The following is an 18,232-nucleotide window of genomic DNA, read 5'->3' as shown; positions in this document are numbered from 1 at the left end:
CTTGGGGGAGAGGATTTGAGCTAGTTGCAGTGGCCAAGGAGATTTAGGCAAACTGTTCTCAGATTTGTATGAAAAAAATTATTTTTCCTAAATTAAAAATTCTCATTGTGAAATTTCTTGTAAGAAAACAGGAAAACATTTTGACTTAGCTTGTCAGAAAACATACAACTTATTTCAGGTTATTTCTTCTTGCAGACGTATTTTTAAACACATAACAGGAAAAAAATTAAGACTGGGATCAGCATTTGCTGAACAGAGGAGTGGGAGTGATGTTCTGGGCAATGGCCTCCCTTGGCATGCTTGTTCACAGCCCTGGCTCCACACCTGCTAGGGAGAACATCCTGAAGTCAGATTTTGCTCCCTCACGGGACCTCCTCCTGACTTCTGTTGCACTCCCTAGGGTTCCTTCAAATCCAGAACTCAGTGCAATGTTTTATTCTTTTTCAAGATCATGATTAGAGTTGGTGTGAGAGTCTTGTTTTTGTGTTTCTGCAGGATATCATATTTCCTTTCTGTTTTGCCTTAGGATTGTGTGATATTTTGAATAAAATAAAACAAAAATTATTGGTGATATATGTTTCCTATTGTCTAGGCTTTGGTTAAAAAAATCTACATTTTCTTATTTTGGCTTATTTTTTATATTTTATTCTCTCTCTCTCTCTCTCTCTCTCTCTCTCTCTGTGTGTGTGTGTGTGTGTGTGTGTGTGTGTGTGTGTGTGTACTTGGGGTGTGTGTATGTGTGTGTGTGTGCTCATGCACGGATACATGCACAGTTCATGTGTGGAAGTCAGAACACAGCCTTAGATGTCAGTTATCACCTTTCAGGTTGTTTGAGACAAGGTCTCTCCTTGTTCAGTGCTGTATATGCCAGGGTATCGACCCCCAAACTTCCAAGATTCTCTTGTCTGCCTCCCATTTTGTTGTAGCAGGGCTGGAGTTACAGATATAAGTTACTATGGTATAGCTTTGTGTGAGTCCTGGGATGGGAACTCCGATCCTCTAACTTGTGGGGTAAGTATTTTAGATAGTGAACTATCCCTCCAGCCCTCTGTTGTTTATTAGTGAACAGCAGCCTGATATTATAAACCTGTTATTTGACATGTTTTTGTAGCATAGTTATACATTTACCTGTATTTTAAAAAGTATTACTCTATCCATACCTCAGGTAACAGTTGACAACAGGGAGGGACACCTCTCACTGTCTACATACTCTCAAATTAGCAAGATTGACCGAGTTTTACCTCTTAAATGCTTTCCAATCTGTTGATTTATTTTCAATAGTGAAGCTATATTCTTGATCTAAGCCACCGTGATCCCTAATGTAAAACACTACAATAACATCCTTGTTACTGAAAGACATGCATGCTTTGCTCCCTTTGGGCATGCTTTGTATAGACAGCATGGTCTTCTACAATGTTACTTGAATATGTAATTGCCTTTCCTGAAATCTGCCAATGGCTTTTTCTATAAACCTATGTTATAGGCTAAAGTCCTTAACATAATCCCACAGTCCTTTGTGATCTTACTCTTTCTATGGATTTTAGTGGTTTGAGGACACTGCTCTTCCATGCTTCTGGGACTTCTAGCTTGGCATTTCATTTGTGTGGATCTTTCTTTCCCTCTCCTGTGCTATCCTCACTCCTACCTATGCTTTAGAACACCGTTGAAATATCCCTTCCTTAAGGAATTCTTCCTTTACCCACATAACTAGGACCAGATATCCATTATGTGAGCTTACACCACCGTTCACATCTTTTTGCTCACAGCACTGATCACAACTGTGATTAGATAGTGTGCTGGCTAAATTTATGTCAACTTGACAAAAACTACAGTCATCTGAGAGGGGGAGACCTAGATTGAGAAGATGCCCCCATAAGATTGGCCAGCCTGTACAGCATTTTCTTAATTAGTGATTAATGGGGGAGGGCCCAGCCCATTGTGGGTGAGGTCACTCTGGGCTCATGGTCCTGGGTTCTATAAGTAAGGCTGAGCAAGCCAGTAAGCACACTCCCCCTCCCCCAGCCTCTGCATCAGCTTTTACCTCCAGTTTTCTGCACTGTTTGAGTTTCTATTCTGGTTTCCTTCAGTGATGGACTGCAATGTGGAAGTGAAATCCTGATGAGCCCTTTCCTCCCCAACTTGCTTTTTGGTCATGGTATTTGGTTGTATCGATAGTAACCTGACTAAGACAGAGAGCTAGTAGTTGACTTCCATTTAAGTAATGCCAGTATCTGTTGAGTGAATGTAAATCTGAAGAGTGCAGGGCTTCTCTGTGTCTTCACCTCTGGACCTTCCTGTGGGCATACTGCCTGGAACACAGTTTCCCCAGACAATATCTGTGGGAGGAAGACACACTGAAGAGAACTGCAGTGCAATGAACAAGCTGGTCGTCACCCAGTGACAATCAGAAATGATTTGTGGACCTGGAAACTTTCTCCAAGAAATATTTTGGGAAGAGGATCTGACAGAAAAATCAGCTTTTCAGTTATGAAGCTAAGGAGAGTGGCAGCAATTGTAACCTTGACCTTAAAAAAGGCTTGTGACTCATAACGCTGGTCACGGTGCTATGGGACTCTGAGACTTCAGGTTTTAAAATCTCTAGACCTTATATGTTTCTTCTGCTAGGTGCCCTGCGACAACTGGGTAGCTCAGTCCTTTGAATCAGTTAAAAAAAAAAAAGGTTACTTTGATGCCTTTCTTTTACAAATCTTGTATGTTTCGTAAGCCCCATCCGCCCTGGCCTGAGTCAAGGGAGCTCCTTACTCCAGTTGGTGATTCTTAATTGGAACCATCCAGCAAATGAGTGTCAGTTTGGGGGCCCACACGACGTGTCTGCAGAGCGGAGTTTGTTTACACTTTGCCAGTGTCATCATTTACAAACTTCAAAAAACACATTGACAAATTCCCTAGCTGTTTTGGCAGCGTTTCCATCAATCACCCATCTAATAGCACCAACATTTCTCCTGGGCTATTATAGTCACTTCAATCGCTGTTGCTGCAGCTTGAGGAGGAGATAAATCAGAAGGGTTCTTTCCGGGGGTCTCGAGCACAGCACTGGTTCTATTAACCAGCGCCTCCCTCCTTGCTTTCTCTCTCTGCCCTTCCTCCAACCGCCCATAAACAACCCTTTCTGCTTTGTACTGCCTTAGATAAAGTAAGCTGGATCTATGGCTTTCCTTTTGAGGGCCCCTTGCCACGTCATTGGGTAATGGGTCCATTTATTACTTTGGTTTTTTTTGTGTGTCCTCTCTAGTTACTCTGTGCAGCCCTCTCAAATCAATAAGTGTATTGTGTTTCTGCCGACAACAGGTGCCTGGCTTCCCAGGCCCAACACACCCTCTGAGAGAAGCTCACATGTCTAATGACCACAGCGGGAAAACCTGAAACCGGTTTGCCTTTCAACCAGGTTCTTTGTGCTGCGGTGTCAGGGGCGGCAGCTGGGTCTCCGAGTGGGAGGCCAGGGTGGCCCTGCTTTTCTCTGTTAGGGTTGCTTTCCATTGCAAAAGCCTCGCTGCTTTCTCAGAAGGAAGAAATGGCGAAAACCCAGTCAGGACGTCCTCCATGCTGACTTGATCACCTTCTCTTGCAAAGAGTGTTTGCCCTTTTTCCTTTACTAACTGACCATGCTTAAGTAAGATGGTGATTAAAACAACAAAACCCCTACCTCTTCCAGCGTCCTCACCATTAAGAAGCGTGGCCATGTCTTCTCCCTTCCCTTCACATGGGGGAGCCTGGATGGCGAACAACAAGCAACTGCCAAACTTGGCAGCTCAGGTGAGGAGGGCTGGCTGAAGCTCTGCTGCCTGCCCAGCTGGAGCGCTTGCTGGCTGTGGTGCAAATGGAGGGCATACAAACCCTAGACTGATTACAAGTTGCTGCCTGAGCGATGCTCCTCGCTCTATCACTGGGGGCCCCATTCATCCTGTATGAGCCACGGTTCTGGACAAAGCACCAGCAGCCTGGTTGCAAATCTTGGCTCCGTACCTGAGCAACCTATTAATCAGAATTTCAGCTGGGCCTTGGGAGCATTTTTCTCTCATGTGTAAGTCAGAGTGCTGATGGTGGAGGGGGCTCCATGTAAATGATGCCGTCAACTTGATGCATGAGGCCTGAGTCTGTGTTCATAGTGAGTATCATTTGCCCTAAAAAGTGACTCCGGATGCCTGAGCTGCTTGAAGTTGTCTCCACTATTAGCAGCAGAATCTTCAGTTGCTTGCTCTATCTTGATGCAAAAATGACCAAAATACCCATGTTCACTGTACATTTAAAAAGATTTTTCAGTTAAAAAAGCTCTGACCTCTGTGTTTCTCAAAGCACTCTTAATCGAGGTAGACTTTTGCCCAAGCTCTAAATGATGGGCTGAAAGCTGTTTTTAGTTGTCTTACAGAATTAACTACTTGTGGAGGAGAAAGCATTCACAGAGACAACTGGCTGATTAGAATTCACTGACCTCATAAGGAAGGAATATTTTTGAACTCCGCTTTAGCGTCAGTAATATGAGAAATGCTTAGGGAAGGGAAAGAATCGACATGTGTTCCTTGTGTATGTTGATGATTTTATTTATATGAGATCTAAAATTGTGGCAATGAGTATAAGTATTTACAGCAGACAATATTTCTTTTTTTGTTGAAAAATAAATTTTATACAATGTATTTTGATGTGTTCCCCTCCTCCAATCCTCCCAGATCTTCTCCTCTTCCCTCCCCATCACGAAATGTCTTTTCTCTCTTTCAAAAAAGTAACAAACAAAACTACAAGAAGTAAAAGGAAAAAACCCAGAAGCCTACAAAACACAAGCAAAACAAACAAACAAACAACAACAACAACAAGCAAGCAAGCAAAAAACCAGTAAGAAAAGAAAAGTAAAATAAAGCAACTGAAACAAAAGTCCCATTGAGTTCATTTTGTTAGCTTACTTCTGGACATGTGACCTACCTTGGAGTGAGGTTGATATATCCATAGGCATTCCACTGGAGAAAACTGATTTTCCCTTTGCCAGTAGGTATCAACTCCAGAAAGTTTCTTGGTTAGGGTTGGGACCCTACATTCACTTCCACTCTCAGTGCTGACACTCCATCTGGCTTGAACGTGTACAGGTCTTGTAGATGCTGCCACAATCTCTATGAGTTCATTTGTGCATCAGTCCTTCTGTGTTTAAAAGACACTGTTTCCTCGAAGTGATCCATCAGCATTGGTTATTACAAAGTTTCTGCCTGATCTTCCATATAAGACCCTGAGCCTTGAGGGGAGGTGTTTGATGAAAACATCCCATTAGTACCGAATATGTCAAAGTTTCTCATTCTCTAAACATTGTCCAGTTGTAGGTCTCTGTGTTAGTTCTCAACTACCTCAAGAAATTTTTTTTTTTTTTTGATGAGTGTTCAGTGATGCTCTGGTCTATGGGTATAGCACTGTGTCATTAGGAGTTATTTTATTGCCATGTTCTTGTAGTGAAGTAGTAAGTTTAACCCTAGACCCATGACCTATCTAGTCTCTGATTCCTGGCCACTTTAGCAGCATCAGGTATGAGTCACATTTCATGGAGTGGGCCTTAAATCCAATCAGGAAGTAGTTGGTTACTTGTATAACGTTTCTGCCATGATTGCACTGTATATTTACAGTTAGGTCACTATTGTAGGCCACAGGTTTTGCAGATGAGTGATATACTTATGATTACCTTTCTCTACTGATGGTTGGCATAGTAACTTCCAGTAATGTAAACACTAGTCAGTAGGAGCGAATCTTCCAGTTAGGCCCCGACTGGACTTCTCTGTGTTCAATACCAAGAGTAAATGTTGTCTTTAGCAATAGGGCCACATCATCAAGCTTTAGAGACAAACCAATAATTTGGCAATCACTTGTTGTATTTGGGGGTTTCCATGGGGCTCCTTTGGCCAAGAATTCAACAAGATGAAACCCATTTCTGGCACTGGAGATTTTACTTGGTGGCATAAGATGTCTAGTTGGGGCCTTGTCTTCCCTATTGTTTGGTGATGCCACTTAGATTTCTCTCTTTCTTGTATATATATCTCTATATATGGAAGCTTCTACAGTAGTAGGTTTCCATATAGTTTTTCAAATGGCTATTGTTGTTAGTTGGCCCTCTCTATATTCCCCCTTTATCCTCTCTCCCAACACTCTCCCTATTTAACTGTCCTGTTCTAGTTTTCTCTTTGTCTCTCCATAGCATTGTATTCTATTTACTCCTCCTTGGAAGATCTTCTCCCTTCTGGTGCCTCACTAAGTACCTAACATCTGTGCTTCTTCTGACTGTAGTACACATATCAAAAACTTAAAAGCTGACATGCATGTAAGAGAAAACATAAGATATTTGTCTTTTAGGATCTGGGTTACCTCACTCAGAAATATTTTTTTCTGGCTTGACTCACCTGCAGATTTTACATTCTTGTTTTTCTTAACAGTTGAATAATAGTCCATTGTATAAATGTACCACATTTTCATTATCCATTCATAAACTGATGGATGTATATACTGTTTCCAATTTCTGGCAATTATGAATAGAGCAGCATTGAACAAGGATTAACAGATGTTACAGGGAGTCCACCAGAGATGAACACTCACGTACAGTTTATAGTCAATAGAAAGTCTTTTTTCCAGCTGGCTGGGACTACATTCAGGTATTTGGGACAGAAATGGAGCCTGAGTGTCCACAGCATGGGGTTTTTGAAGGGAAAAATCCATGTCCTGACACCTTTCTCAGCAGCTGCAGAGGGGCTTTGCAAAAGCCTGCAGTTGAATAGAAGGGCAGATAAACAGTTAGATGTAGGGGGTTCTACATAAACAGGTAGTTTAACAGAAGCTAAGATAAGCTTGCTGGGGGCATTTTGATCTTGGGCTCCAATTTTTTCATGGGCTCTCCATTGAGGAGTTCAAATTCTAGTTAAATCTGAAATGGCCTCAAGCAATAATACAAGATGGAGTCACCTCTTCATTGTCTTGCCCTGTCACACAAGTGTCTTTGTAGGAGGATGTGGAGTTCCTTGCGTATATTCCCAAGAGTAGTACAGCTAGATCTTGGGGTAGATCTGTTCCTAGCTTCCTGAGGAACTCCCAAACTGATTTCTATGTAGCTGTACATGTTTAAACTCCTACTATCGCGAAAAAGTGTTCCCTTTTCCCCACATCTTTGCCTACATGAACTGTGATTTATTTATTTAATTGATCTTGGCCTTTCATCTGGGGTAAGATGAAATCTCAAAGTAGTTTTGATTTGCATTTCAGAAATGTTCAGACCAGAGGTAAATGGCATTTTACAGAGATTACTCAAATAGCTGCCCTATCCTAAAGAATCTAACTTTAGTATCTAAAATGTTCTTAGTTAAGATATGAGAGGATTATAACTGTAACTATCTAGTCTTCAAACCCATCAAAGAGCTGAGAAGGAAAATAATATTATCTGAGAAAATAGGAAGTACAAGCAAGCAATTTCTGAAAAATTTCAAGAATTGACAGAGATAGCTGGTAGCTATTCATAACCCTGAGAAAATATTATTGGGAAAGGGAGAATCATTGTCTTAAAATTGCTTCCTTCTGTCTAGGGGTGATGGCATCTCTATGGGATCCTGTAAGAAAGCTAAATGGTTAAGTCTCAAAAGGACTAGCTGTAAAGTTTGTAGCTAGTCTCAGAGTAATGGGTAAGGTTATCTGAAGTTCTGACTAGATGTGTGACATGATGGACCATCTCATCTTGGAGTTGTCCTGAAGAGTTTGCAGTCCAAAGCTGATCATTGAGTGGTGTTTTTTGGTTCAATGGCATTGTTACAGACATGGTAGAGTTGTTGTTGTGGGGCCCCACCTTCCTTCTGGAGATTTCAGAGATTGCTAATGGAAAGATTTATTTTTCATTGTGGAATACATGAACATTATTAATTTCACAACAGAGAGTTTGAAATTTTAGGAAGATGTCACATGTGAGGAAGGATTTCCAAGAATCAAGAATAAACATAGAGAGAAATAGAATCTTGACAACAATGGTCCCTAGATTATTATTTATCTTCTGTCCCACATCACTTGGCTCTTATGATGTGAGACAGAATCTCCTAATTTTTTTTTTAGAAACATGTTTGGATTTAGAGAAGGAGAGAGCCATATTTCAACTCTAAATCTACCTTGATTTATACTTGAATCAGGACCACAACTTTTCTAGAGTTAAAGAGATATTGATGTTAGGCAGTGAGATATTACCCTGTAGAGTATATTGGTACCAATACGTCCTTCCCTTTTGCTTAGACATCTAGGTGTCCAAGGTCTTTTGATTTCTTGAAGATGGGTATTTCTATTTTTCTGTAAAGACAAAAATCAGAACTCTGCCCCCAACTTTGTTTGTTGAGTTTTCCTTTCAACTTGTAGAGATGTCACATTGGTGGATGAGTTATCACTTCTCCTCATCAAGGGGTTTCTCTTGTTCAAATCAAATTTCTATTAATTTTGTTGGTATCTATAGCTTTTTTTCTCATGCAGAAACAAAAGCAAAACCCCTTCCCCAACATAGGACATAACCTGGTTTCCATTCCAAGGTCAACATATCTTTGAAGTAAACAGGCTGGTTTAGCTCAGGAGTTTTTTCTATAATCCAATGCCTCTCCACAGTTGTTGTCTCTTTCTCATCAGCACTGAGAAAATTCAACCTCTAATAGGTGTGTAATTATAGAATCAGCCTTTTCAGAACTCATAGGAGTTTCTCATTGAAATCCTGATCAGATGTCAATGGTATGGTGTACATATCTTTATTTTCCAAATTCTGCAAAATAAAACACATCCATCTGCCAAATTTCATTTTTTAGACTTGCTTTTTGTCCTAATATATGATAAATTTTGGAGAAAGTTCCATTAGTGGCTGAGAAGAAAGCATAATCTTTAGTGTTTGGTTGGAATGTTCCATAGATGCTTGCCTTGTCCATTTGATTTATGAAATTATTTAGTTTTTGTTCAGGTAACCTTTCTATTGGTGAGGATGGAGGACTGAGTTATCCAGTGTCATTGTCAAAGGTCAATATGTATTCCTTTCATGAACTTATCTGCCTTTGTGTTTGGTGCACAAATGTTTAAAATTGCAATATCCTCTTGGTAATTTTTTTCTTTTAGTGAATATATAGTCCTTCCTTGTCTCTTCTGATTAGTTTTGAAGTCTATTTTGTCAGATATTAAAATGGCTACTTGCTTCTTGGTTTCATTTGTTTGGAATATCTTTTTGCCCTGAGATGATGTCTACCATTGATGGTAAGATGCCTTTCTTGAATGTAGCAGAAGGATGGATCATTTTTCTAATATATTCTACTACTCTGTGTCTTTTTATGGGGAATCAAGACCATTTATATGGAAAGTCATCAATGAGCAGTGTTTACTGATTTTTATTATTTTGTTGGTATGATATGGGTTTCCCCACTTTTGGTTTACTGTTATGGGATTATTTATTCCTTTTTATTCCTTGTGTCTTTTTGGGTGTGGTTACCTTCTTTAGATTGAAGTTTTCTGTTTTATTTTATTATTACTATTATATTATTATTATTTTGGCACAGGTCTTCTCTGTGTAACAGCCCTGGCTGTTCTGGAATTTACACTGTAGAACAGGCTGACCTTGAACTCATAGAGATCTGCTTCTCCTGCTCCTCCTTCCAAGTGCTAGGATTAAAAGTGTGTACCATCATGCCCAGATGAAGCTTTCCTTCTAATGCCTTCTTTAGTGCTGGATTGGTAGATAGAATTTGCTTAAATTTGATTTTATAGTGGAATGTTTTATTTTCTTTTTCAATTTTGATTGATGGTTTTGCTGAGTATAGCCATCTGCACTGGTACTAGTGGTCTCTAAGAATTTGTAAAACATCTGTCCAGGCGCTTCTGGCTTCTAAAGTCTCTGTTGAAAACCTAGGTGTTAGTTAATGGGCCTACCTTTCTATGTGACTTGGGTTCCCCCCTTGCAGCTTTTAATATCTTTTCTTTGTTCTGTACATTTAGTGTTTTGATTATTATGTGGGGGTATTTCTTTTCTAGTCCTCTCTATTAAGAGTTCTGTATGCTTCTTTTACTTTGATAGGTACCTTTTTTAGACTGGGAAAATTTTCTTTTATGATTTTGTTAAAATTATTTTCTGTACCTTTGATCTGAGTTTCTTCTCCTTTCTCTATCCCTATCATTGCTAAGTTTAGGCTTTTCATAGTGTTGTGGATTTCCTGAATGTTTATGTCTAGATTCATTTTAGGATTTACTATTTTCTTTGAATGAGCTATCCATTTCTCCTACTTCGTCTTTAAGACATGAGATTCTTCCATGTCTTGTGATCTGTTGGTGAGGCTTACCTCTGAGATGTTTTTTGACATCCTAAGTTTTTCATTTCTAGTTTTATTTCAGTTTGGTTGTTCTTCACTGATTCTATTTCTATTTTCATTTCTTAAACTGTTCTCCTTATTTTCTTCAACTGTTTGTCTTTCCATGATCTTCATTAAGGAATTTATTCATATTTTCTTTAAGGTCCTTGAATATATTAACAGTTGCTACTTTGAAGTCCTTGTTTTGTGTTTCAGCTGAATTGCATTTATAAGGCCTATTATAGTACAGTTACTAGATTTCAAAGGAGGAATATTTTCTTAGCTGTTCATGTTTCGTGCTAGGGTCTAGGCATTTGAAGTAATGATGTTTGAGGTGCTTATTTATGTAGATATATGTACTTGTCTTTGCTGGGTGTGTTTTCCATTCTTTGGCTGCTGTTGCCCTCTCTGGATCATAGACAAGTGTGGTGGCTGTAAGGTTCCCGATAGAGAGTGTTCTGTGGGTCAGTGAGTGACACAAAGGATTGGAGTGCAGACTGAGCAGGGTGTAAGAAATAGCTAAGGGGATCCTTGGTCTGCACCAAGGTACAGAATCCCCAGGGAGAGGAGGTAGGGTAGAAGGAGAGGCTCTTGCAGGCAGGCTGCTGTGGGATGAATATTAAGTCTGGAGAGAAAAGAATGAATGCTACAGTAGATTGTTTTGAATGGATATTTATAAAAGGTACAGTGTTGTTCAACTTGAATGTTGCATATACTCCATTTGAAAGATATAGTTCTGGGACCCTCAAATATTTTCTTAAATTTAATAAACCAGGGATATTTTTCTTATTCATTAACTTTTTCCTACTGTTACAAAACCTTAAATAAATAAAAATTGGAATCAAAGTAAAGCAATGAATTCAATAAAATGTAAATTAACAGCATTAATTTAGTATGAAAGAAAATGTTGGCTGACAAAACTCAATGGGCCACTTATAGTGAACTATAGTCATAATGCACATGCTAGTTTTGTAGAATGTAATATGCATTTCACTAGTAGTATATAAAAAAATTTCCTTTGAAAGAATTTGAAGCAGTAATCTTCAGTGACATGACATTAAAAAAAAAGGCATCTCTCAAAGTAACTCCCCAAACCAACCAACCAACCAAAGACAACCCAAACAGATTAAATAAAATTTATTGTGAACATACCCAGCAAACATCTACATGTATAATTAAACAATGCGTGCTGTGTTGGTGCTGATAGGATACACAGTATCTTCCCTATCATGGTGTTGTTTGCTGTTGATTGGTGTGAACATATCATATAGTCCATCTGTTTGGCATTTTGCTCTTTGGTTCATGATAATTAATGAGATACAGGTTGGCCTCACTTGATCATCTGGCATGCAAGACCTGATTTTCAAATCATGAGCAAACAGCGGTTAGGAAGCAATGCTCCCAATTTCCCAGATAGTTCAGAATATGTTTGTGCCAATTTCTAGATCATTGCCAAGTGCAAACACAGAGTTCAAAATTTCCTTTAAGTAATTTCCTAATTCTGAAAATATATCTCTTGACTATAATCAGGCACACAATGCTTTATAAGCAAACATGTCTGAGAATGTTCCAGTCTTCACTCGTTGGCTAGCCTATAGCCAAAATCCACTAAGCATTTGGGTAACCCTTTTAGATGTTATCATATTTTGGACACAAGATGTGTCAAAAATCACACAGATTGCTTTTGTGTTATATGTGTGCTGTGTCTACTGGGTGCTAGTCACATGATAAAAGATGGGCCAGGCTAGAGGGAGAAGACTGAAAATCTACTTCAAAGTATGTTCGTTCAAGTTAAACAACTGTCTTGCCTATCCAGAGGGCCTAGTCCAACACAATGGAGGCTCCTCAGCTATTGGTCCACAGTTCATGCATTTCCACTAGTTCGGCTGGCCGGCTCTGTACGTTTTCCCATCATGATCACTATGTCCCTTGCTCATAGAATCCCTTCTCTCTCTCATCGATTGGACTCCTGGAGCTCAGTCTGGTGTTTGGCTGTGGATCTCTGCATCTGCTTCCACCAGTCACTGAATGAGGGCTCTATGATGACAGTTAGGGCATTCAGCCATCTGATCACTGGAGTAGGCCAGTTCAGGAACCCTCTCGACTATTGCCAGTAGTCTAAGATGGGGTCATCCTTGCGGATTCCTGGGAACTTCCATAGCAATCTGTTTCTCCCTATTCCCATGATGTCTTCCTTTATCATAGTATCTCTTTCCTTGCTCTCCCACTTTTTCCCTGTTCCAGCTTGAACCTCCCGTTAGCTTGAACTGTTTAGGGGGCCCCCAGTTAGTGGGATCGGGACCTGTCCCAGGTGTATGAGCCGGCTTTTTTGGAGCCTAGTGCCTATGGTGGGACACTTTGTTCAGTCATGGTGCAGGGAGGAGGGGCCTGGACCTGCCTCAACTGAATGTACCACGCTCTGCTGATTCGCTATGGGAGATCTTTCCTTGGAGGAGGTGGGAATGGGAGGAATGCTGGGGGCTGGGAGGAGGGAGGAGAGGGGAATCTGTGGTTGGTATGTAAAAAGAGTAGAAAATCTCTTAATAATAATAATAATGATGATGATAATAATAATAATAATAATAATAATAATAATAATAATAATAAACAAAGTATGTTGGTTCTACCACAAACTATCCACACTGAACGTCTCTGGGAATTTTGATAGTTTGATTTCAAAGTTGGCTAAAGTTTAACTTTGTCCTCCATGAAACTAGTTTAAGAACTTATACCTTTTCTTTCCATGGATATGACACTAATGATTTCAGTAGCAGTAGATAAGAAATTTCCTTTGAAAGAATTTTAAAGAGTCATTTTCCCCCAGTTATATATTTTTTTTTGTATTTAAAAACAAAACCAACCTCCACCCAAGTAACTCCTAAACAAACAAAAGGTGAAATAAAATTCACAATGCACCTGTATGTGCAGTTGAATACTGCATCTCTTACTGTGCCAGAAACTGTAAAGAATGTATGCAGATGTTCTGGGGTTCAGGGGGAGTACCAAGCCTGAACTCTGTGGGGACTGGAGAGACAAAGTGAGGGAAGTGAGAGAATGGGGAAATCAGTTTATTTTTTTTAACTGTGTCCAAATAAATACATTCACTTAAGACCAAAAGAGGAAGGGAGATTGGGAAATGGGAATAAATGGGAGGAGAGGGGAGTATTGGACCTTCTCAATTCCACTTGACCAAAAACATGAGGGAAATTTATTTCATAGTTGGAGAAGAGATTTTTTTTAAGGTGATAGAAGAGGATGGAAAGGACAGGAAACATAAGGGGACCAACCAGGGAAAAGGGGTCCCAGGGAGTAGAAAGGAGACCAGTGCCCATATAAGAATCTCTCTGCTTCTCTCTTCAGCTATAATGTGGTAGGCTCCAGTCTGGCCTCTGTCTCCTTACTTCCCACCTCTGGCCCAATCCTTCTGCCTTGGCTCACTCTACTCAGCCTCCATGTCTACTGTGCATGTTCCTACCCCTCCTCCATTTCTTGGGAGCTGGCTTGCTCCAGGATCCTCAGGTCATAGTTCCTTCTGTCCACTCAAAGACTGAAGAGACTCGTAGAGCTTTTGAGGAGAAGGAAGGTTTTATGGGCAGCCAGGGGATATAGCCACAATGGTGTACAAGGCAGTGAAGTCCAAGACACGTCATGCTGGGTGAAGAGCTTGGATGCTTTTGTATGGGTGATGCCATCAGGGCTGTATGTCCTCCAGCACCCTTCCCACAACAGAATCTTCTGTCCTTGGTCAGTGGAGGTAGATTTAAGTGCTTATCTTCTGCCCCAGTTTCCATGCTTCAATCCACTCTGTCCCTGATGCATCATGTAAGTTAGCTGGTCAAAGAGCAAGGGTGGGCAGATGGACAGATTATATGATAATGTCTGACCAGGACCCCCAAGCTAGGGGAATTGTGTGTAGACAGGTAGGAGGCTAAGTCCACTGCAGAAATTGCTGAGGTTGATGATAACAGAGGGTTTCGGAGAATGGGTAGGAGATGTGACAGGGATGTTGCTAAGTTATGTGTTGGCCCTGGGAGTTATCACCAGGATTGTATTGGTTTCCAGATTTCTGACACAGATGATACACATCGTATTTTGGTGACTCCACTGCCATGGATGGAGTCTGAGTGACACCTTTTCTACTTGTACTGCTAAGCCAGTAGAATCACATTGTAGTACGTGGCTATGCCCCTGCTGGGAGGCCTCCTTGCACAGACTGGCTGGCAGCATGGGTTGCTGGGAAGGCAGTTGGAGCATGTTTTGCAAGTCACTGCCCATGAGGACTTGGTAAGAAGGCAGTGGAATGTACTGAACCACCAGACCTTACATAGGGCCTCCCATGATGCTCTCCTAGTTGCTGAGTAGATCTGTGTTCTGAGACTGATGGACCCTAAGTGTGCCTTGGTAAGCTGTCTACTGCTGGTTAGATGGACTGTAAAGTAGGCTACTGGGATGGCTGAGGCAGCTGTTGAACATACTGAGAGAAAGGTCAATATTGATGGTTGGAATTAGGATGCTGTAAGGGATAGTAAGAAACCTGGATCTGTTGAGGGGGCTATATGTAGCCTTGTGGAGGCAGGACTTGCTGAGTAGGTGGTGTATGGTTAGGGGTGGAATAGTTGGAAGTGGAGTGGATAAGGGGCTTGTCCTGTAGAGACCATGATGAAGCTCACTTGCTGAGGACACTGGGAGAAAATTGGGGGCTGGAACAAAGGTGAGGATGGGCCAGCTACTTCAGCTGAACCCTCCTGGAGCTAGGCCCATTTGTCAGAAGGAGTCACTGAGGTCATCTACCTGTAAAATAATGTGATTATTCAAAGATAGCTATTGTTGAGGGGTGAGTGGGAAAGTAGGAAGTTGCTGCTGCTACTGTTGCTGCTATTGCTGCTGTTGCTGCTGGACATCACAAAAGATGAGGATGGAGATTCAGCTGAAGCTGCTGGCTTTGGTGACAGGCAGCTGCATGTTTTGGACAGCCTATTGAATCTGTGGTGCTCCAAAGCAATGGCTCCAGGGATTTGAGTTTGCCATCTGTGCTACTCTGGTGGATGCTTGAGTGTGCTCAGTACTTCACAATTCCTGCTGTTGTCATTTAGATATCCATTCTGTCTAGCCTGGTTATCACCTTACTGGCATCATCTTTCTCGAAAACGAATCTGCTGAAATGCTGTATTTTCCTCATCTTTTATATGTGTTATGAAAACCTCTGTTCATGGATTCTTATGTTGTTGGTTTTACTGATGATGGCAGCTTTCCCAGTTTGACCAACATTGTGGGCCATCTCAAATTAGGCAGCCATCAGTATAGTAGCACTGTTGTCATTAATAAATTCCAGAATCCCCTATTCTAGTGTAAGCAGCAGAGTCGTTCTGACCCTTGGGTTCTATTTTGGTGCATTTGTGAGAAATTCACATAAGTGCATTCCAGTGGAATTTTCATATCCTTGACTGGAGTCTCTGGATAGCACCTTCCTTGGAACTTTTTCTTTGCTTTTGGCCTTGCTTTCCTCTCAGAGACATCCTTTGTGGACTTTTCTTCCTTCTTGTTGGAAGGGCATCTAATGTTCAGTTGAATTATATCCTGGGTGTCTAGTGGCCCATCAGCCAACAAGGTAGAGAACTCCTCACATACTGCCAGGCTGTCCCAGCTAGAGCTTGGAATTCGACTTGGCTCTTTTCCTGGCATGACCAACCATAGTTTGATGTCCAGCTCTGTGTCTCCTGATGCAAACCAGCATTATCACTGTCTTTCTCAGCTTCTTCCTTATTTGAAGTCTTAGATATAAACTTGTTTTTGTTTACAGATTCTTCCAGCAGATTTTTTTCCTGATTCTTTCATTATTTCCAGGATCTCCTGAATAGTATTTTTTTAGACATGTTCTTCAATAGAATGCAGTAGCCCCTCTGGATTTCTGAATAACATTTTTGGGAAAACAGCAGGATTAACCTGTAGAAGTGAATAGGCTTTCTATACATCAATAATGAACCTGCCAAGAAATAAAGTAGAAAAGAAATTCCATTCCCATAGCTAAAAAACAACAACAACAACAAAAAAACAAAACTAAGAGTAAACCTAAACAAGGAGATAAAGAGCCTCCACAACAGAAATTTTAAGACACTGGAGAAAGATATTGAACAATACTCTAGAAAATGGAAGGACTTTCTATGTCCCAGGATTGACACAATTAATATTGTAAAAAAAATAGCTTTAATCCCCAAATTAATCTACAGATTCAACATAATTCTCATCAAAATCCAAATTATATTCTTTAAACAATCAGAAAAAAATTATGAAATCATATGGGAGCAAAACAAAACAACCAAACCTCTAATTAGCCAAAGTAAATCTAACAGAAAAAGCAATGCTAAGAACATCAAAATACCCGACCTTAGCAGCACTGCAGAGCCATTGTAACTAAACAGCAGAGTACTGGCACAAAGACATATAGATAAATGGAATATTCTAGAATGTAGACCTAAACCCATACAACTAAGCCATCTTATTTTGATGAAGATACCAAAAATATACATTAGAGAAAAGACAATCTCACCAACAAATGGTGCTATAGCCAGGTGAGGTGGCACACGCCTTTAATCCCAGCACGGTGGAGGCAGAGGCATGCAGACCTCTGTGAGTTCGAGGCTAGCCTGGTCTACAAAGTGAGATCCAGGACAGCCAGGGCTATACAGAGAAATCCTGTCTCAAAATAAATAAAAAAATGAGTGAATAAATGAATAAATAAATAAATAACAAAGACAAACAAAAAACCCACAAAACAAAACAAAACAAAACAAAAAAAACCAAATGGTGCTGTGAAAATTGGATGTCCCTATTTTTCACTCTGTACAAAACTCAACTCCAAATAGATGATGAATCTTAATTTAAGATCCAAAGCTATTAGAAAAAAAATCCTTTAAGATATAGATTTAGAAGAGGGTATTCTGAATAGAATTCTATCTAGTTGGAAGATAATGCCAGCACTTATCAAATAGGACCTCATGAAATTAAAAAGCTTCTGCACAGTAAATGAAACAATTGAATGACGGCAGAGACTGTCTATAGAATGGGAAAAATTCCTTGCCAGCTACAGAATAGACTAATGGTTCATATCCAGAATTTACATAAAACCCCTCAAAAACAAAATAACAAGAAATCAAATAATCAGTCAGTAAATGGGCTAATGAAACAGCTCCCGAATGATGAAACAAAAATCACCAACAAAAATCAGAACAAAATTCAGTGTCATTAGCCATCAGCGAAATTAAAATTCAAACTACAAAGACATTCCATCACATCCAAGTCATAATGGCAGTCATTAGGAAAGAAAATAACAACCGATACTGGCAAGGATGGGAAGAAAAGGAACCACTCTATAATGCTAGTGGGAATATAAATAAGTCAGTCATTAATGAAATTCATCTGATAGTCTCTAAAATAATAGATGGACCATATGACCTCCCTATACCACTTCTAGGTATAGACAAAAACTCCAAATCAACATATCACAGAGTAACTTGCATATTGATGTTTGTTGTAGCACTACTCAAAAGTTTTGGAACCAAACTATATATTCATTAACAGAGAAATGGATAAGGGAAATATGATATATATAAATTTTTTCATTCATAAAATTGAAGTCATGTCATCTACAGGAAATGGATACAACTGGAGATGATCATACTGAGTGAGTAAAGTTAATTTCAGAAAGTCAAGTATCTCAAATTCCCTCTTATTTATTGTTCCTTGCTTTAATATACACTAAGAAAAATGTGTGTATGTATGTATGTATGTATGTATGTACGTATGTACCTATGTATGACATGGCATGCAAGGAGAAGTAAAATTGTCTAAGGGAACTATTGGGATATTGAGGAAGTGGAGGAGGAAAAGGGGAAAATAAGGAGGCATGA

At 40.0% G+C, this 18,232-nt stretch overlaps 1 pseudogene; it reads right to left on the bottom strand.

Annotated features, from left to right (window-relative positions):
- Nucleotides 1–14,505: 14,505 nt before the first annotated feature.
- On the bottom strand, nt 14,506–16,181 carry LOC128100425 (R3H domain-containing protein 2-like; annotated as a pseudogene).
- Nucleotides 16,182–18,232: the final 2,051 nt, after the last annotated feature.

This window comes from Peromyscus californicus, unplaced genomic scaffold (genome assembly GCF_007827085.1).
Source record: "Peromyscus californicus insignis strain IS unplaced genomic scaffold, ASM782708v3 Scaffold_7__1_contigs__length_154581171, whole genome shotgun sequence".
NCBI lineage: Eukaryota > Metazoa > Chordata > Mammalia > Rodentia > Cricetidae > Peromyscus > Peromyscus californicus.
The sequence above is the reverse complement of the archived record's forward strand: the minus strand, read 5'-3'. Positions and strand labels throughout refer to the sequence as shown.